Source organism: Nilaparvata lugens, chromosome 8, assembly GCF_014356525.2.
Source record: "Nilaparvata lugens isolate BPH chromosome 8, ASM1435652v1, whole genome shotgun sequence".
Taxonomy (NCBI): Eukaryota; Metazoa; Arthropoda; class Insecta; order Hemiptera; family Delphacidae; genus Nilaparvata; species Nilaparvata lugens.
In genome coordinates this window covers 11,076,248-11,098,499 of record NC_052511.1, presented here as the reverse complement: position 1 = coordinate 11,098,499, position 22,252 = coordinate 11,076,248, and the positions used below count along the sequence as shown (strand labels likewise).

General features: G+C 33.9%; 1 long non-coding RNA gene across 1 annotated transcript; it reads right to left on the bottom strand.

The window, feature by feature from the left end:
- Positions 1 to 526: 526 nt before the first annotated feature.
- LOC120352626 lies at positions 527 to 21,621 on the bottom strand. The gene is made up of 3 exons (XR_005571975.1): positions 21,483 to 21,621; positions 10,845 to 11,030; positions 527 to 881 (listed from the first exon to the last, which is right to left on the bottom strand). It is a non-coding gene; the product is annotated as an uncharacterized LOC120352626 (long non-coding RNA).
- Positions 21,622 to 22,252: the final 631 nt, after the last annotated feature.

The following is a 22,252-nucleotide window of genomic DNA, read 5'->3' as shown; positions in this document are numbered from 1 at the left end:
AACAAATTTCACAATTGAGACAATTGAGAGGCTGAGTTGTACCAGCTTGGATCAACTCTCTTCAAGATCATCTTATCATATCAATATACTAACTTACCACTGCGCTAGTATGAGATTGAGATCAAACTCTCTTGGTGCATCCCTGCACAATCAATTCTCATTTTAAAAAAAGAGGTAGAGACAAAGGAATTTATTTAAAAAAATCAAAGTCATTAAGTCTGCACCATGCAATCCATTAGGAGGCAGTAATTTGAACACAGGCTGCAACATGGAATATATATTTTCAAATGCATTCAACTTATCTATTTGAATGCAAAAAGCTTTTCTCATTGCATTTTCAATTAAGGAGTAAATTCTCCATTTTCAATCAGCCCACAGTGTAAGACCACCATTTGATAGAAATGAAAACGGGTTTCTCAAGTACAGTAAGTTCCAAGATTACATTTGAATATAAAAGTAGTAGAGTGACAAAGAGAGAGACAGCCTCAGCGCAACTACTTCCTCCCAATAAATTGTGCGGTTTAAATATTTTTCTCAAGTGTCACGTGTATTCTCCATCTAATACCTTAATAAAGTAAATGATTTTATTAACAGAGTAAACCATAAATTGTATCGCTCCGACCATGTTGTCTTGAACGATTCATGTTTACTAATGGACGATATAAAGTGAAATTTTTATTCGGTATACATAAAAGATGTGGCATAATTTGTGTGGAGAGGAGAGACTCCTCCAATCTGGTATGTGGCCAGCTGAGATATGTCAGGTGCGGATTGAAATATGGCTGAATCCCCGATGAGTCCGGTACAGCATCCAGCATCCTGGCTCAAGTTCATCTGTTACATCAAGATGGCGTCTCGTCTCATCTTCATTTCTTGATCAACTGGAAAAATAGATTTCAGTTAGCAAGGTTGTAGAAGCTAATTATAGGAATCTCGTTATAGGATATGGTATTTCAGAAGTTATAAAAAATGGAGCAAGTATTTGGAGGAAAACCGGAATTCAATCAAGGTTTATAAATATTGAAACTGTGATTGAAAGAATAAGACGTTGTTGTGAATACCACTAATATAGTCGATACAACATCAACGTCGTATTCTTTTAATTATGGAGAAATACCACAACATCTCATACCATATTGAAATTGTGGTTGAAATACATCTGCCAAAAATTCATAATCTACAAATCAAGGTGGTTGAAATACATCTGCCAAAAATTCATACTCTACAAATCAAGACTAGGATAATTTTTTAAAAAGTTCATATCTTGAACTAAAATATTATATACTAACATTCAAGCATGAAATAATAAGTGAATATTGATTGATTGCCATGGAATTATGAAATTATCAATGAAGCACCTGAAAATTGTTGTTTACAATTTCCGAGAGAGGAAAATATAAGATCCAGTAAAATATTTTTATTAAATAAATGTGATAGTAGTTGACTATCTTACAGGCTTTCATTATCTGATAAGTAAACTAAAAACAATAAACTGTTCAAAATGAAAATGTTGAAAATTACCTTACAATGAAATGTGAAAAAATATACCAATTACAATAATTTTACAGAATAAATGCATTTATTCCATTTATTGGTTCAATGATACACAATAATTTCTTCTAATGAAACATTGAGACTTAATTTATACTTAATTTCAATTTAATGTTATGAATAATTTTGTTTTGATCTGGCACCTGCTGAAAAACCCACTGGTTTAGCAAGACCCAACAATGTAAAAATGTTTTTATCTATTTATTCATTTCATTCTGTTTATGTATTCATTTATTCATATGCAAATACAATTCAGGTAAAAAAAACAAGCATTTGCCCAAAACTGCTTCAAACCTCAATTTGGAATACACAGTTTAAAGGTTATGCTACTTACGTAACTTAAATGAAAATTCGTACATGATTTTTCTAATAAAATTGATTGATTGATTGGCCTACAACTATTTGAAGAGAGTAAGCTCAATCTTGAGGAAGGAGATAGGATGTCAATTTAAATACAAATTCATTCATTGCTGTACGGTGGCAAGGATCAGATCTTGGGTGGTCGGAGAAGATTTCATTTTTTTCAAACACGTGATTAGAATAGAGGGATGTAGTGAGGGAAGGCTACTGAATTCAGAATATTCACCGTGACAAGATTTTTAATTCACAACGGGATGGCTCGGGTTTCATATTTCAAGCGTTACTTCCAACTCAACTATTATACTTGAAACTGTCTGTCACACATTAATGTATAAATTATTATTTATCATTCATTCAGTTATTATCTCAATTATCTTCACATGGCCACTCCCAGTAGAAGATGAGAGAATTGGGGAGTGGCAGATAGTTCAAATGAACAATGTACCTATGTATCAAACGGTTCAGAAATAGAGTTTATTTTTGCAGGGCAGTTCTAAGCAATTCGAGGCTCCAATGCCTTATCGATCTGACTCTAGTAACTACTCTCCTGTAATATATTTCAGGAATCCTAGTTATGCTAGTCATGTTAATTGCTTGAATTTGTAATTGTTAATTGCAGTAATATTTCTGGACTCGGAATTTGATTCAAAGTGAAGCAACATAACTCACCTTTTAGACATTGGCATACTACTATCAAAATTTGGGAAAGGAACAGTTTTGGGCTAGGTCCGTTGATCCTTTTCTAATCATATATTTGATGTGTGTACGGTATTGTTAAATGAAAAATAAATAAACACTGTATCACGATGCAAATTCATGATAATTGTATTTTTCTTCAAATAATTCACTGGTTTTCCACTTCGAAAATTTTAGAGAGAATAATCCAAGTGGAGAAAGGCAGTACTAACTCAATACACTGAAAACTATGGGATTGGTTATGCTGATGTGATCCATGCCCCGTATTCAACAAGCAATCTCATTGGTCAATGACTTGCTTGTGACATTTTCAAGCTGCTCGTTTTCTATTGGTAGTGAGCTGTGAAAGTTGAACTGCAACTCCTCGACCAATCAGAGAGTTAGTTGGTTTTGGAGGCGTGGCCTACTAGCTCAGTCACTGCTACATCAATTTCATGTTATTTCCCTGAAAAGTTTATTCAACAATAATGGTACAATAGAAGGGTTCATTATTTATCGAATAAAAATACTAAGAAATTGTCAAAAACCACAGATTGATAACTTTATTGATGAACTTCTCAACTACAGAAAAAGTTCATTATTTATCTCAAGAATGACCGAACTATTCCAGTTTAAATTCAATTCACAGGTTCAGCTACAAGGCTAGGATGAGAGTTTTGAGATTTTCTTTTCAGCAATTCGTCTTTGTGTTTCTAGAGCATTTCATTATTCTTTCAAGTTGAATTGTGGAGGTTGAGATGTGTTTCGATGATATGAATGTCAAAGAATTTTTCTATAAAATTTCCATCTCAACTAAAAAAAATACAATCTCAATCATATCATAAATGTAGTCTAATTTAGACTGTTACATGAATTCAATTATCATCCTACTATAAGCCCAATAATATTTAATATTCATGTCTTGAGTTTCAGTATTAAGTATATTCCAATATCCTATTCCAGTATTGAATTTATGTTGTTTGGATCAGGACTGACGGACTCTAACTTGTATATAAAATCAAAACTAAAGACTTCCATCAAAAATAGGAACGGAGAAAAGATGAGTCTAATTTATGAATGAAACAATGAAGAGTTATGACAATGTATTTAAGTTGAAGTACATAAAATCATAAAGAAAAGATAGCACAGAATATGCTATATTTTCTCTATGGAGATATACCACTACCTCCTAACAAAGCCGTAGTGCATTCATGTGACGTCAGCACAGGTAGGGCTCCCACACCAATGAAAAATCGTTGATTTCAGCTGATTTATATCGGCTAGTGTTTCTATTGGTGTAAGAGCCCTACCTGTGCTGACGTCACACGAATGCACTACGGCTTTGCTCACGGAGGTAGTGGATATATTCGTACTAAGTACAAGAATTGACAACTTATAGATAGCCTCGCAGTATTAATGAGTAATCAATTTCCTGAGAATTCAAATTTTATTTAACTTGAGCTCTACTCCACTTTAGTTCAAATTTCACTTTCAACTTCAGCTTCTCCATTAAATTGAATTCAGTATTTGAACATTTAGGGAATTTATGAGGGATCTAATAGATTCATTTGTACAATAACTCATCTTTTTCCTAATGTATATGACTAGAAATTGCTCTCGAGACTATTACAAAAGAAAACTCAACATCGCGTATTCAAATCAAGAGATGACATCTTTGTAATAATCTTGGAGATATGCTTCAAAGTAAGACATTCTCAACCACAAATTACAAACAGAATGAATCTTTCAAGATCTTGATTGGATAGTTGAGGCTACCATACGATTTGTTGTCCATAATTCTCATGGGGTGTCATCTTGTTACATGGAAAAATGCTAATTATGTTGATGTCTCATGCTACGATGTGAGTGAAATATTGTTGTATGATTTCGAATAAATTCTTCTCAGCTAGTTGGAGTTGACACATGGAATATTCTCGAAAGATGTAGAACAGAATGCGCCATTGAACAGGCCTGATCGAGTGCTGGTGAAAAAAGACAGAAAACTGGAATGAAGCTGTCACCAGTGTAGAGCCTTCTAAATTATGCCAGCTTCAAGAGTAAGTTATTTATTTGCTTAGATTCTCCACGGCTGGAATTTTTCAAAATGGATGTTGTCAATGATTTCAAGTATCGGGAGACAGGCTGGATGGTTAACATTCTTTTTGGTCGACAAACAATTTTTTCTCTTTTCATATACATGTGTATCGTAATATCCTCTCTTTTCAGCTAAAAATCTATCTTGATTATTATCTGCCCATCACCAAATATAAATCAGATCCACCTGTAGATTTCTACAATGTTGAATTCATATTTTTGTAATCGATGAGGGTATAATCAATAACCAATCTTTCATTGCAAATGGGAAACGACCCGTATTTATAGTGGAGTTCACGTTATAATGGCAGTGAAGAAATGGGCAGGAGAAGTGCGTTGCCGACTCTCTGCCTTCTGTAGAGGATAGCTGATTTCCTTATATCTGATGACTGTTCAACTGTTCATTCTGATCTAGAATAATCAATATTTTATTTGTCAATGAAATATATTCTCCAATGAATAAAAAATGGATTATCACAAATGAGATTAGATTTCTCAATTAATTTTATTTCTACATTGTTGAAAAACGATCTGGCAACTTTGTGGATCTGGAAAAAATAACGCTATTTGCCTTATCAATACAATACAATTACAAATCATTCAGCATTGACTGGGAGAGGGCAACAGGCTTAGCCCAAAACTGCTCTTCTTCCAAATTTTGTAAACAGTAACGATTCCAAAAGATATAGGTTACATTTTACTTTCAAGTTCAATTTTCTTCTCAAAAACTAGGAATTATAAATTTTGAATTTGGACCAACTCAATTAGAATTCAATATTAAACTTAATAATCACTGAAAGCTTAAAAATAATTTATTGTGATTATTTCAGAAAATTTGAAGCCAAAAATATACCAACTAGGGAATTTTTGAATTTTTTCTTATCAATGATATACAAGGATAGTAAAACCAATCGTATTATTATTTTTTATTATGGATCTCTTCATGGCTTCTTGAACCGTAATTATGATTGGGAAAACAGAGTTTTATTTTTGTCACAACCACATTTTTTATAAAAAATAGAGACATCCATTAATAAATGTGGATGTGACAAGAATGAAACTGTGTTTTTTCAATCATTGTAAAAATCCACAATATCAATTCTTGTTCAACTGTAGGTATAGTCTAATATCAAATATCTATCTCAAAAAATATCAAATATCTATATCAAATACTGCCATTGGAAAGTGAACATTTTTTATAGGTGAATCATTTTAGAACAACTTCAACCTATATTATTGGTTACAATTAGCTATATATATAACATGCATACAAACTCATGTATACACACAAACTTAGCTCTTAACTCATGCATACAAACTTAGCTATGTATACAAACTCATTTTCTCAAGAAATTCTGTGCAGTATCATATAAAAATACCTATCCTGTATCCTATATTTATCATAATCATGATCACCGTTTGTCGTATGACTACATACAGGCATATACGGCATGTGAAGATTCAGCATGTGGAGATCAGACTTGATTTGAGTGAGATCCGAGTAATTTGTATCCTACCTGCATACAAAACTCCATCATCCATCCAATCCTATCCGATTGTGGTTCAACTTGACTCGATCCCCGAATTTATACCGGAGCTCTTTCTCTGAATAGTCGATTGCTAGCGGCTGAAGACGGAGGCAAGTCTACAGATTTAATCAGACCAAGAGAGATTTTGTACAACTAGCTTTCCGAGTGAATAGGTTTGCCTGGGGTCTATCGGACCTGATTCTATTTAGACTTTTGTTTCCTATCTATTGTATTATTCAAGAGCATGCTGTCCCGGAAGAATGGCTGCCTCGAATGTATTGAACTGAATCAGAGCTTTAGTAAAAGTCAGGCTTTTCGATCTTGGAACTCTCACTCTTACCCTCTCACTTTCACTAAACTTGGGTTTCTCTTTGTTCAGTTTTTGGATACAATTTGCTTGATTTGATTGGTTATCTCTTTGGCTTGGAATGGAATCAGATATTTGATATTTTCTCCAGTTTGTCAAAATCAATACTATATCTAGTATCACTTTTTGTGTAGTTGAGAAGTTGATATTGTGGTAATTATTCATATTGAATGAAAAAGACTAAGAAATTGTCAAAAAACCACTGATTTAAACTGATCTAAATCAGTGGTTTTTTGACAATTTCTTAGTCTTTTTCATTCACTATATCTAGTAGATGACTATAAAAACTACTATTACTTATAATCACAATACAAGTTTATCATTCAAAGAATGAAGAAAAACTGGATGAATAAACAACAAAATTACTCCAATCCAGTTTCTAAAAACACTTATAAACACTTAATGGACCATGAGTTATTCAATTTATGAGCCATGAGTTTATTATTATCTTATAACACTATATTAACAATGAGTTTATTTATCTTTTATTCAATTATCCTCATAAAGTCTAGTGGTAGTAAATTACACAGACACATTTTTCCCTCTTGTCTATATACTAGTAATGATTATAGTTTACTAAGGTATGTGTGCATTTTTCATATTGAATTCAGTTACTGTATTTTTATTATTCTTTTTTGTGTAGTTGGGAAGTTGATATTGTGATAATTATTCATATTGAATGAAAAAGACTAAGAAATTTTCAAATAACCACTGATTTTTTGATAATTAGAAAGACCGGTTTCGGTTATTACACCATTGTCAATCTCTGATAAACTCAGAGATCAGAGATAAACTCAGGTCATCAGAGATTGACAATGGTGTATTAACCGGTCTTTCTAATTATCAATAAATCAGTGGTTTTTTGACAATTTCTCAGTCTTTTTCATTCAATTTTATTATTCTTTATAGTCTACGACTGTATATTTTTTCTATTTTTCGTCTTATTTCATTCTCATAATATTATGATTAGTTTTTTTATAATTCATAATTCTCTATCTTCTTTTTATTGAAAATTGTATTATGTTGGAAATTATTGTACAGTGTGAAGGAGGCAAAATGGGGTTTTTACTTGTTGTCTCCATGAATAAATAAATAAATGAAAAGTCAGGTTCAATTTACATTTTCTGTAACAATTGTTTGTGCTTTCTTTGCGAGAATAAAGTTATTATTATTATTATTTTTATAAATCTGAGTAGAGTCCTGGAAACCGGGCCCTATATATTAGATATATTAGATGATTTGTAATATTGTATCCACGAATAATAAAAATATAAATAAAAAATAGAATATACTAGCCGAAAAGAATAATAGTTTCATAATAATATTCTATATTATGTAATTTTCACTTTTTTATGTGGTCTTTGTGAGGGCTACAGATGTAGCCTAAGTTCAATCTCTTATGACATCGATTTGATTTTGATCTTATGACATTATGACATTATGACTATAATTTTTTATTATTTGCAATCACCTTACTTGACTGGTTCTCTTGGCTTCAAATAAGTCTATCCTAATTAGACCTGAATCCTATGATTGAAAAAACTAGTAAGCAACAAACAGTGAGTATATAATTCACATTCAAATCATAAGACTACAATCTTATGAGAACAATCTACTATATGGAGAACAATCTTTGAACGTTTTATTAATATCGGGCCACCGAGCTTATTATTTTCGCTCGTTATTTTTATTTATTGATGAACAGAACACAATTCTCTAGATTGATCGTGTTTATATTCCACAGCTGGCTATACGTCATCTTATGAATTTCGGGGATGCGATATTTTGATTTTACACATACTTACTTTTTTACTATCCACAGCTGTTTCAGCCGAGGATGAATTATCGTTTTAATGTCGTTCAGCGAGTTTCCTCAAGGATGAGACCTAGTGCAATCGAATCGTTATATCATAAAACTATTTATCTCTTTCCTGTATAGGGCTACTTGTAATATAAATATAAAGAAAATAAATAAAAATCCCAGTACCCTTTTTTTAAAATATAATTATCACAACATGTTTCGGTCATTTATGCCATGTTTCGAAAATGGCATAAATGACTGAAACATTTTGTGATAAAATATTTTAAAAAAAGGGTACAGAGATTTTTATTTTCTTTATATTTATCATAAACCTACTATGTTCCAAATTTCGTGAAAATCGTTAGAGCCGTTTTCGAGATCCGTTAAACATAAATAACCAGATATTAAAATAGCCAGATATTAAAATAACCAGATATATGAATACAGAAATTGCTCGCTTAATATAATAGGATAATAAATCTCAGTTCAAATCACACATTTTTCAACAAATTCAACTAGGAAATAAATTGCAACAATGAACAAATCGTCTTCTCGTTTGCTGAAGGTTTCTCGTTCATCCTTACATGGATTGAGAAAAGATAGTCTAATGGTGGTAATACAGCGAAGATTTGGTGAGGAGCAATATTGTAGCAGATTACATAAATGCTGAAGAGAGTGTGATATATCGTAAAAGGTAGATCAGCTGATACTTGAGCCAGCAGCTATAAAACTCACGCTCGCTTCGTTCTGCTGTGTTTTATCCGGAGCTGATAAAGTAAATCGACAAAACTCCCATCTCTCTTCAGAGAGCGGCAGCATTAAGGTCAAGTGTAGCGAATTTGTATCGTTCAACTGATTCTTATCTTCCGGGTTCCACGATATTCCTGCAGCTGGCTCCTGGAAAATTGAGAGAATATTAGTGGAAAATTGCAGAATAGATCAGTGGCAAATTTCGATCAATCTTTGTATGAAGAACGGGAAATCATTACAGACATATGTGAGAAAACATTGTGGAGTTGGGAACACAGGAACTGAATAATCAACAAGGACTAATAATAAGTTTTTCGATTATTTATCGTTAATACAAGTTCAATAATTATATTTCATGAACTATAATCTATAAGGGTGGTATTGAGAGATCAGGGTTTTCATTGATATGCTCAAAACAAGCATTGATGATTGGATTAGCTAGGAGATTATCGATTTACTGTGAACATGGATATGTAGTTGAATATGAAGACATGAATCTTTTACAACAGCAAAATACAATTTTCGTTTTTGAATTTTCTTTCACCTATTGAAAATTCATATCCATATCACTACAGATGGAACATTCGATTGAGTCTCATGCTACTCGCATAATATATCACTTCCACACCGTTTGAAATAGGATAAGTTTAAATTCAAAGTTCAATAATACAAGTCAATTGTTGATTATTTCAAAGTTCAATTATACAAGTCAATTGTTGACTATTTCAAGTCAAGCTTCATCCTCCCTCAAAAATGTCTAACTTAGATTAAGTTAATGAATTCTTCATTCATAATTCCTGTTTATGTATTTTTTCAGTTGTACAGTGCAGGCTACAATAGAATCTCACAATGATTATAGGAAATTGAAGAAGATTTGGGCAATAGACTCTTCTTCCTTTTCCGACTACTGTATTGTTTACTATCTAATAAATAAATATAGATTGAATACTTGCTCTTTAAATTCTACAATAGCGACAGCTTTCTTTGGAAAATCCTCAACAAATTTGCCCCGGGTGACAGAGTTATATTAGCAGCATACAACACATACGAATGAAATGAGATCAAGAACTAGGAACTGTAAATTGCATCACTGTTTCTCTTCAAATCTTGTTGTTCTCTTATAGCTATTCTGTTACCTATTGCTTTCTTGGACGCCATATTTGATTTTCGACAGCTGTGTACTATTGCAGTGTCGATATTAGGCGTTGATTTGCTTGTGTTTGTTTCAACTTGGGGACGACAAGTAGACAGGGAATTGGGAATACGGAAGTGAGAGAGAGAATAGGAGATGTATAGGGGGGAAAGAGTGAGAGATATTGAGAATGTGGGAGCAGTAGCCGGATTAGCTTGGGGAATATCTTGCAGCTCCCTTCTACGAATTGGATTAGACAATTCTCTACTACCCACCCCTCCCCATTCCCCACCCGTTGTCACTGCAACAACTCAACTTCAAACTTTCTCATTTCCTCCTTCTACCCACATTCATCCATCTCCTTCTATCTACAGTCTTACTCCCTCTTTTCATCTCTTTTGATTTGTTCGTCTCCTCCAATCTTGGTTCCATTTTGGTGCCGAAAAGATCGTATGACTGGAATTGACCTTGCCATTTGCAGTGCATGATCTCATCATGACCTATGATCAGGTGTTACTCATGCTGGGTGCAGCTGAGAGACTTAAGGTGCGTACAGATATATGCGCCAGCAGCTATAAAACTCACGCTCGCTTCGTTCTGCTGTGTTTTATCCGAGAGCTGATAAAGTAAATCGACAAAACTCCCATCTCTCTTCAGAGATCATTGCCATCTCTCTTCAGTGAGCGGCAGCATTAAGGTCAAGTGTAGCGAATTTGTATCGTTCAACTGATTCTTATCTTCCGGGTTCCACGATATTCCTGCAGCTGGCTCCTGGAAAATTGAGAGAATATTAGTGGAAAATTGCAGAATAGATCAGTGGCAAATTTCGATCAATCTTTGTATGAAGAACGGGAAATCATTACAGACATATGTGAGAAAACATTGTGGAGTTGGGAACACAGGAACTGAATAATCAACAAATTATTTATCGTTAATACAAGTTCAATAATTATATTTCATGAACTATAATCTATAAGGGTGGTATTGAGAGATCAGGGTTTTCATTGATATGCTCAAAACAAGCATTGATAAATGGATTAGCTAGCAGATTATCGATTTACTGTGAACATGGATATGTAGTTGAATATGAAGACATGAATCTTTTACAACAGCAAAATACAATTTTCGTTTTTGAATTTTCTTTCACCTATTGAAAATTCATATCCATATCACTACAGATGGAACATTCGATTGAGTCTCATGCTACTCGCATAATATATCACTTCCACACCGTTTGAAATAGGATAAGTTTAAATTCAAAGTTCAATAATACAAGTCAATTGTTGATTATTTCAAAGTTCAATTATACAAGTCAATTGTTGACTATTTCAAGTCAAGCTTCATCCTCCCTCAAAAATGTCTAACTTAGATTAAGTTAATGAATTCTTCATTCATAATTTCCTGTTTATGTATTTTTTTCAGTTGTACAGTGCAGGCTACAATAGAATCTCACAATGATTATAGGAAATTGAAGAAGATTTGGGCAATAGACTGTTCTTCCTTTTCCGACTACTGTATTGTTAACTCTATCTAATAAATAAATATAGATTGAATACTTGTTCTTCAAATTCTACAATAGCGACAGCTTCCTTTGGAAAATCCTCAACAAATTTGCCCCGGGTGACAGAGTTATATTAGCAGCATACAACACATACGAATGAAATGAGATCAAGAACTAGGAACTGTAAATTGCATCACTGTTTCTCTTCAAATCTTGTTGTTCTCTTATTGTTTTTCTGTTACCTATTGCTTTCTTGGACGCCATATTTGATTTTCGACAGCTGTGTACTATTGCAGTGTCGATATTAGGCGTTGATTTGCTTGTGTTTGTTTCAACTTGGGGACGACAAGTAGACAGGGAATGGGAATACGGAAGTGAGAGAGAGAATGTGAGATGTATAGGGGGGAAAGAGTGAGAGATATTGAGAATGTGGGAGCAGTAGCCGGATTAGCTTGGGGAATATCTTGCAGCTCCCTTCTACGAATTGGATTAGACAATTCTCTACTACCCACCCCTCCCCATTCCCCACCCGTTGTCACTGCAACAACTCAACTTCAAACTTTCTCATTTCCTCCTTCTACCCACATTCATCCATCTCCTTCTATCTACAGTCTTACTCACTCTTCTCATCTTTTTTGTTTTGTTCGTCTCCTCCAATCTTGGTTCCATTTTGGTGCCGAAAAGACAGTGAGTCTGGAATTGACCTTGCCATTTGCAGTGCATGATCTCATCATGACCTATGATCAGGTGTTACTCATGATAGGTAACACCAGCTGAGAGACTAACGCAAGAGGATGTTAAATGACTCATTGAATTTCCCCAAGGTACCTAGAATAGGTACATTGGAATTTCCCTTTCCCTGGACGGTACATTCAGTTAAATTCTATCACAAACTACTTATTTTTTGGAAGATGTCATTTGGATGTAGACTGGAATTTTCCCAAAAGGTCATTCAACGACGCCATTCAATATTCGACAAGCGTATGTTGCTGTTCATGAATACACTCTTTTGGTATTGCAAAAAAAAATCATGTGTCTACATCGGGAATTACGAAAATCCGGGGAGTGATTCGTGGTCTAGTGGATAGAGTGCTTGCATAGCAGCATGGAGATCCCGGGTTCAAACCCTCCCACAACCAAAAGTCTTTTAACCAGATCACTCCCGTGTTATCGGATGGGCACGTTATTGACGGCCCCGGATGAAACCTAGTGCAATCGAATTTTTATATCATAAACCTACTATGTTCCGAATTTCGTAAAAATCATATGCGCCTGAATGCGGGGTGAATACCTACGTAAAAGAAAGCGAATAGAGCAGAAAATAATAGGGAGAGTAATCAAGGAAAGAAGAAACGCGCTGGTTTAATTTCATTATGGAGAAAGCTAGATGTAAACAGCTGTGCTTAGTGAGAGAAGTTGTGTGTATTTTTGGGTTCAAAATTTTATAAAATTACTTGATTAATTCAATATGAAGTGATAATTAAGTGTTATATTTAAATATAGTTTGGTGTTTTTAATTTCTATAAATTCAAAATGTTTAGCTTGTATATATTTTTGGACGAAAATTGAACTTGAACGTTTTACAGTAGAAAACATAACCTATTTTTGGACATTTTATTAATTTATCAAAATTGGGAATGGAATAGATTTGGGCCAAGCCTGTTGTTTCTTCCTAATCATATTTATGTGATTTGAGATTCTGTCCACGAATAAATAAATGAATAAATAAATAAAATCGTTAGAGCCGTTTTCGAGATCCGTTGAACATAAATAACCAGATAATAAATAGCCAGATAGATAACCAGATATAAAAATACAGAAATTGCTCGCTTAATATAATGGGATATCCTTTTAAGCTTATCTCATCATTGAAATATATCATGGATTAAAACGTCAAAACATGCCATAAAAAACGATATCCTTCTAAGCTTATCAGCTGCAAAAATCGTTAGTTCATAGCTTCTCAAGGGTGAGAACAAAAGTAATTGCAGAAATAATATTAATACACTGTGAAGACTGACAAATTGTTATTTTCATAACGTTCTCATGTGTTGAATGAATTTGCATAATTTTCTTTCAAGTTACGTTATAACGTTGAAATTTACATTGTCAACGTTCTAAGTTGAACATTCATTCATTTATCTACAACAATAGCCTTCTAACAATAGAAGATCCCTCAGCTACCTGGGATGATTCATATTTTAGAAAATATAATTTCATCTTCATTCCTTCAGTTTTTACTTTCCTTGCCCTATTACCATAGGTAAGGAAAGTATTGCTTTCCGAAAAAAATTAAGGTACCCCAATTTCTAATTTTTTCAGATGATACTCTCAACAAATCTTCAACTTGTCAGCAGACAATTCAAGGAGTTATTAAATTTCTCCTCAAAAAAATACAGTACTTGTGGTCTGGTTCAGTCATCAGTCTTGAGAGAATGGGGTTAGCTTGAAGATTAGTGAAGACCATCTTAGGGGTGGGGCCTCCTTGATAACTAAGGGAGTATCAGAAGCAATGATAGAGGGCTCATACACCATGGGACTACTTATCTTATTATTCATGATAGAATTTCCCAGAATGGGGTCTGGGCTGCAATATGATGCCCCGGCTTTCAACACCCTGACACATGTAAATGAGTGGGGTATCATGATCTACTGTTATTGAGATGGAATTTTTTGTAAATATGGAGGGGATAACGTCTTTGTCTTGGTATTCTGATCTCAGAAATGTTGAAAGCCTTTACAAGGGATCTTTTTGGTGGGGAGAAATAATTTTGAATTAATTCTTTTGTTTTGACATTGGAGTTTCTTTAGATGCTCCCTCAGCCCAGCTAGCTAAAGCAAATAAAAATGAATATTTTTTCTATGAAATGATGTTGTTTCCGTAATGATTCAAGGAATGTGATGTTTCTTCAACATACACTCTTGCTTCCATTGTCTTTAACTGGAAAATACTCTGCTATCCTGATATTCTGCTATGCTAGTTTGTGAATTTCTGTATCTCATTTCATTTATTTCACTTTTTATCACAGTCATATATTAATTTCGGAAGAGTGAGACCTACTATACTTGTGAATTCGTGATCTATATTACAGATAAATTATTCTGAATAAATCAATGCCAACTATATTCAAGTTGTGCTTGATCCATTTGTGTACTTACTGAGTAGTTGTGAAGGTAACATTGTTGTAGTTATCTATACTGAATAAGATATTGTCGAATACAACTTGATAAATAGGCTACTTCATAAATATTGAATGAAAAAGAATCCCATATTGAGGCCTTGTATCTGATAAGATAGGTAGGGAATTGAAGAGGAATGGATCTCATGTTGCTTTCAAGACCAAACCGATTTTAAATAGTCTATTTTAGCTGGAGTAAAGACAAAATTGATATTTGGGATGAAAATGGGGTGTACAAACTCAAATGTGGCGATTTTAATGCTTGTTATGTGGGTCAAACTGGTAGAAGTTTCAAAAGTAGAATAAAAGAACACATCAGAGATTGGAATAAACGAAATGGGGAATCTAACTTTGCAGAATATTTGATAACAAATAATCACAAGTTCACAGTTAAGGAGAATGTTGAGTTTCTGCATGTTAATAACAAAGGCAGATTTTTGAATATTCTAGAGGTTTTAGAAATAACAAAAGTAATCAAGGAAAATTCCCAGTATTGTTTAAATGACCAGATTCATTTCAACCAATACAACACTACAAATTTAGTTTTATCATAAAATTGTAAGCATACATTATTCAATTGTTTTTCCATATACATATTTGTTTTATTATCTTCCACACTTGTTTTCTTGGTTCTTATTTTGTACTGAAGGTAAATTTTGTTATCGTGGTGATTCTGTTGCTTAAGCCGCCATTTTGTCACATCGTTGAGTGGGAGGAGACTGTCTAGCTGAGCCAATGGCAGGCGTTCATGCCCTTGACCAATAGCAGTACTCGCCTACTACTATAAATTCTGCTGCTCTTTTATTTAGTTTTAGTTTATCAGAGATTGACAATTGTGTAATAACGGAAACCGGTCTTTCTGAGTATCAATAAATTTGTGGTTTTTTGACAATTTCTTAGTCTTTTTCAATCAATATGAATAATTACCACAATATAAACTTCTTAACTACACAAAAAGTACTTCATAAATACTTGTTATATACTCGATACATACTTGATATTGTTGAATGATAGATTTATCTAAAATCGAAATACTGGTTTCGGTTTCTACACCATTATCAATCTCTTGTGAACTAAAACTAGAGTAAGAAGCAGCTGTTTCCATAATAATGACTTTGCATCGCTGTTAGTGGAAGCCGTGACCTATCAAGGTGAACATCTGCCATTGGCCTAGACAAGCCCCTCCCCTATCAGCGGTTCATAATGAAGGAGGGGCTTGTCTAGGCCAATGAGAGACGTTCACCTTGATAGGTCACTGCTTCCACCAATAGCGGTGCTCGGCCGTTGGTATGAATACTGCTGCTCCCTACTTGAAATTCAGTTTATCAGTGATTGATAATGGTTTAACAGCCGAAACTGGTAGCTCGATCTTTAATAAATCTGTGATTTTAACAATATATAGTCTGAGTCACTGTCGAAGTTGTAGAACCGTTTTATAATGAAATAAAAACACACATATATCGTGTAAACTGTAGAATTCGACAATATATGTGTGTTTTTATTCAAATATTATATAGTATCTTTATTCAGTTTGAGTACTCACAATATCATCTTTAAATGTATGTATTCAGGGCAACTTATTTTTTATTCAAAAAATAACATCATAGTACCTTTTTTAAAAATGTTGTAAATATAAAATAACAAATTAAAAACACAGATTGTGTTTCTAATATGGTATTTCATATTAAAAACTTCTCATAAAGAAGTACTATGATGTTATTTTATGAATAAAAATATAAGTAGCACTGAATACATAAATTATATACATAGAATACATGGAAAAGTTTTAAATATAAAATAACAGATCAAAAACACAGATTGTGTTTCTAATATGGTATTTCATATTAAAAACTCTTCATGAAAAGGTACTATGATGCTATTTTATAAATCACAATATCATATTAATTTATCTAATCATTTGTACAACAATCACTTATCCAAAATTTATTTCATTACTAAACTCATGAATATTTTTTACAGTTTATGATGTAAGCCTAATAGTCCATAACACTATAATGCAATTTTTCTATTCATTTAAATAAGATTGGGAATCAAAACCCTACAATGATAAGATTACTAGATCTAATATCATTCTTCTTTGTTTTCAGGTTGGTCACGATATTTTGGCAAATGAAATTATCCACACATACAAGGTAGATTGAACGTTTATTGTAATGAAACAGTATTTTAACAACATGATATGCTCAATGATAGAGAAAATTTATTTATGAAAAAATTCATTCATTTTTTTTAGAAAATTTACTTTTTCATTTGAGAGACATTTGCTCAATAAGTCAGCAGGGCTTTCAGAAAATAGCTAAAATGTTACTTAAGGACACTTAATCAATGAGATAATTTTTTCAAAACAATTTTCCCAATAAGTCAGCAGGGCTTTAGGAAAATGGCAAAAATGTCACAAAAGGACACTAAATCAATGAGAATAGAGACTACTATGTATCATCTGTCCCCATAGATCCTCTGAATGTGGAGGGGTAGCTCTGTTCTCCAAGAATGAGCATTTAAAAACAAATAAAGTTTTGATCCACAATAAATCGTTTGATTCAACACATTCTTAGATCAACACCTGTTATCCCCTTGATGGTACTTCGAAAACTATAAAATATTTCATTGCAATATCTTTCCAGATGATAATCTCTCTCTATCCTATAAGTAACTGTAACTCACAAGATGTTCACCAATAAAGTTTACGACTAGTGAGCAGATAACAATCCGAATGATGGACCGATTTACTAATTTGACAGCAGTATAATAGTGTGTAGAAGTATTCTGGTTGTCAATATATCGTCAGTTGATGAGAGGGAGGGATGATAACTCAAAATGATTCATGAGTTGATGAACGGTGGTGGTTATGGTGAGAAGGAAGGTGTGAGAGGGGGATAGTGAGAGAGAGATGGGCTGATAGTTTTGTCATCTTGCGAGGGTGGGAGTTGGGAGGGTGGAAGTGCATCCAAGGTATTATTGTGAGGGGGAGTAGAAGAAGGAGAAAAGAAGAACAATGGAAGATAAAAAAAGAGATTTGTAGGGAGAGAAAAGAGATACAGTGATGGAAAAACATTTATTTTGTAAATTTAGAATAGAGTACCTTCAAAGTATTATTGTGAGGGGGAGTAGAAGAAGGTGGAAAGAAAAACAATGAGAGAGAAAAAAGAGATTTGTAGAGAAAGAAAAGAGATACAGTGGAAGGATAGGAAAACATTCATTTTGTAAATTTAGAATAGAGTACCTTCAAATTGAAAAATTTCAATTTTTTTCCAAAGGTGCGTACAGATATACGCGCCGCGAACATGAGCAATTCACTTTTAATCAGCTGATTATATCTGTATTTTTACAGAAACTGTAAGATACAGATATAAAAAGCTTGGCATCAGCTGATTAAAATTGAATTGCTTTTGTTCGCGGCGCGTAAATCTGTACGCACTTTTAGAGAAAAAGAAGGTAGCGAGCGGGATGAAACTCCATATCTATCAATGAATGAAGAAATATGTGACAGTTAAAATATTATTACGATGAGAATAAAATGAAATTCATTCACTTCTTCTCTTATTTTCTTTCCCTTTTTCTTCTTGTTTTCTCTTTGAAAAAACACCTGAGGATTAGTTTAATTATGGTATAAGGAAGAATCACTGGAAAAAACTATGAAGAATGGAGTAATGGAATTAAAAACAGAAGGAAAAACAAATATGATGAGGAAGGATGAATTTTATCTAATTTATTACTATCATACCATAACTTATTGGATTTGTCATTGAAATATGGATAGAACAGTCTATATTTCAAGAAATACGAGAAGAGAACAGTACAATAGATAGAGATAAAAGGAAGAAGGATAAATTTTATTTTGTTTATTATTGTCATAGCTAATAATAATTCATTGGATTCGTCATTCTTATGTCAATGAAGTAGTCTCATGGAATTCAAGAAATCCAGAAAAACAGAGTGAAAAAAAAGAAAGAGTAGGAAAAGGAGAAGAAAATGAAAATTGTATTAATAGAATGAAAAAGAAAAGAAAAGAAGGAGAAAGCTTCAGTGTACTGTACTAGTGAAGGGTGTAGAAGCAAGTTCTCTCCCCCTAGTACCATACTTGCTGCTCTAGCACAGTAGATTCAACATGGAACTCTCACAAACTTTCCCAAAGTAGCAAGGGAAGGGCGTGTCTGATCAGAAAGAAGGGAAAGTTCCCAAGAGGTGTCTTGAGAATTTGGCGGCAGAATCGCGTGCCGAAATCCCCTTCCCCCTCTTTTCCACCCCCTCCACCACTCTCCCACTAGACATCCCACCTGGAGCTCATCCCAGAGTATATGGTATGGTTCACTTCAGTCTGTCAGTGTGAATTGAATGTGGGAGTATTGGTGTTAGTCGTGAGGAAAACTGACTGTATGAGGTGGGTCTAGAGAAGACTGTTTGAGGTTTGTACTGTCTGTATTAGTTGGATGGGGTGGGATTGATGTAATGTATGAGGAACTCTGACAGATTCGAGTGAATCTAGGAAAGACTGAGTCAGCTTCGCTGTGTCAGTATTATTTAAATGGGATAGAATTGTTGTTATATATAAGGGGACCTGACAGCTTGTTGTGAATCCAGGGGAGACAGCGTAGGCTTCGCATGGAGCTAGGGGGATTGCAGCAAGCACATCACATAAAAATCCGACATTACGATATGTCAAAACAGTGTCTTGACGCTTCTAAAAGCATTTCAAAATAAATTCCCCCAGTATACACTGGCGGTACTGCAGCCTCTTCCCCCACTATCTAGTCTCAACTCTCAGGTGACTAGCGCCTTAGGTGTCTCAACTAAATTCTCTACCTTATTCTTCTAAATGATAATAAGATTCTCGTTTTTATAGGGCTGTCACACTTGCCCCAATACCGCTGGCTCTGAGACTATCTGTGATCACATCTTCTACGCCTACTTGACTTTGTGCTCCAACGCTCTGCCCCTCCTATTTCTACCCGCTATCACACCTCCCAAATGCACGATGCATCTTGGGACAAAAGTATCGATTGACAAAAAATGCATACCGCTCGAAATAAATTTATGACAATAAACTGTGAACCGATGATGCATCACTGATATTTGTACAGTTCGAAAGAAATTTATAACAATGATTTGTAACCGATAAATACATCATCATATACTGAACATCTCTGTTTGAATGAAAATCTCTGTTCATCATACTGAAAATCTGTTTGAATGGTTGTATAAACAGCTTTACAATGTTACAGTTGTGTTATATGTGAGGTTTTGGTATTTTTCCACAAAGAGAAACACATATAGACATTTTCAACCACTTTTTAAAATAATTATATATTTTGGACTCAAAATTGGACAAAAATCATGAAGTGTAAACATAACCTAATTTTGGACAATTTTTATCTAAATTTGGGGAAGGAACAGTTTTGAGCTTTAAGCCTGTTGTTCATTTCCCAATCATTCATAGTTGAGAATTATATTGTATGTATCAATGTATAAATAAATAAATATATTTATAACAGAACCTGGCCTCACAAACCATCATCATCATCATCATCGTCATGGATTGGGCTTTTCAAGCCTGTTCCGGCGTCCATCTCTTCCTCGGTCTACCAATACTTCATCTGCCTATTTGCTTGTGGAGTAGGGCATTCAATGGGAAACGGTCTTCAGGCATTCTAAGGACATGATCTGACCACTTATGCCTCACAAACCACATCCTCTGTATTGTTCACAAGATAGCTGAAGTCACAAAATTAGCTTTCTTGTGAACAATACAGAAGATGTGGCTGGTGAACCCAGGTTCCATTATAAATTCATAAAAATAAAAAGTGTTTGACAATTCTATTTGGGTTTTCCAAGCTTCACAATGCCTGAATCCAATCACATACTGTAGGTCGATCTTGATTCATTTGTTTGGATAGAAGTTCACAGCTAACAATACCTGAATCAAAACTTTCTGAATAATATAAAGTTTTCATTTTTAAGTAACAGATTTTCAAAATTCTAAACTTTTGTACAAGTTGAAAATGGAGAAATTTTGAGTAGAGAATGTGATGACATGATTGATTGAAATGTGATTCAATGTGATGACATATATCATGCTAGTGTTCAACATTGTCAGGTCTTAACAGAAAACTCATTTATTTTAAAGTTGTGAATTTTGATTCATTTTTCTATTCACATCTAGCTGAGCAGAAAACATCATCTCTAATATCTACAAAAACGCAATAATTCCAAAGTATTCACGTTTCTTGGAATGATTCTTCGAAATGATTTTTTTTGATAATGTACTTATAATTGTACAAATGGATAAAGAATAAATCATTCTGATTTGCCCAGTCAATTATACAATGTAATGTATCCAGAATGTATTAGATTAGATCAGATTAGAACTCTCAAGTCATGTTAGTTACATTGTGATGGGAAATGAATCATCAACCAATGGGAAATGAATGGAGAGAGCTTCTTTTGCAGCTGGTCTGGAATAATTGATTTTTATAATTCCTCATTCATAATTTCTTGTTACCTCTAGGACAAAATTATACTCACACGCAACTTATCATTGGAGCTGGCGCCTAATAAATCTGGATTAGTTTTTTTAATTTTTTTATTTTTCTTCACGTGTTGTTCTCCTTTAGCAAAGACCCTTCGCATTTGATGTGGTACATTTCCTCCATACAACCAATTTCTGAAACAACAAGGATTTCATTATCATTCTTCTAAAATTCCTCTTCCTAGAATATAAATGGCACGTGCCAAATTTCTACCAAACACGAAGAAAATAATTTATCTTAATCAAGTTTCCATGAAAAATGCAATAGTTAATACTTTAAAAGTGACGTGGAGGTGGCGTGGTTTTTCCAGTTATAACTGACTAAAGCTGGGGATTCCCACGCAACAGTGACAGTGACCAGTGAAAATATAAATGGGACCGCGTCAAACTGGGCTGGCGACAAAGTGGGCCGACGACAAACTGGGCTGGTTCTCCAGCCCAGTTCGTCATTGCATGCACCGCTAAACTTGCACTCTGAGGAATGCAGCCCAGTCTGACGGCGTGCAACTTTGTCGCCTGGTGACAAAATCTGAAGAGTGCCAGTTTGTCGTTGCGTGCACCGCCAAACTTGCACTCTAAGGAATGCAGCCCAGTTTGACGGCGTGCAACTATGGCGGTAGCCCACTTTGTCGTCAGCCCACTTTGTCGTCAGCATAGTTTGTCATCGTCCCATATAAATCACATAAGATCTGACGGAAATTTTTGCACCGCTGGACTGAATGGGAATAGTCCAATGGGACACTATTTGAATATTTTCACTGTTATG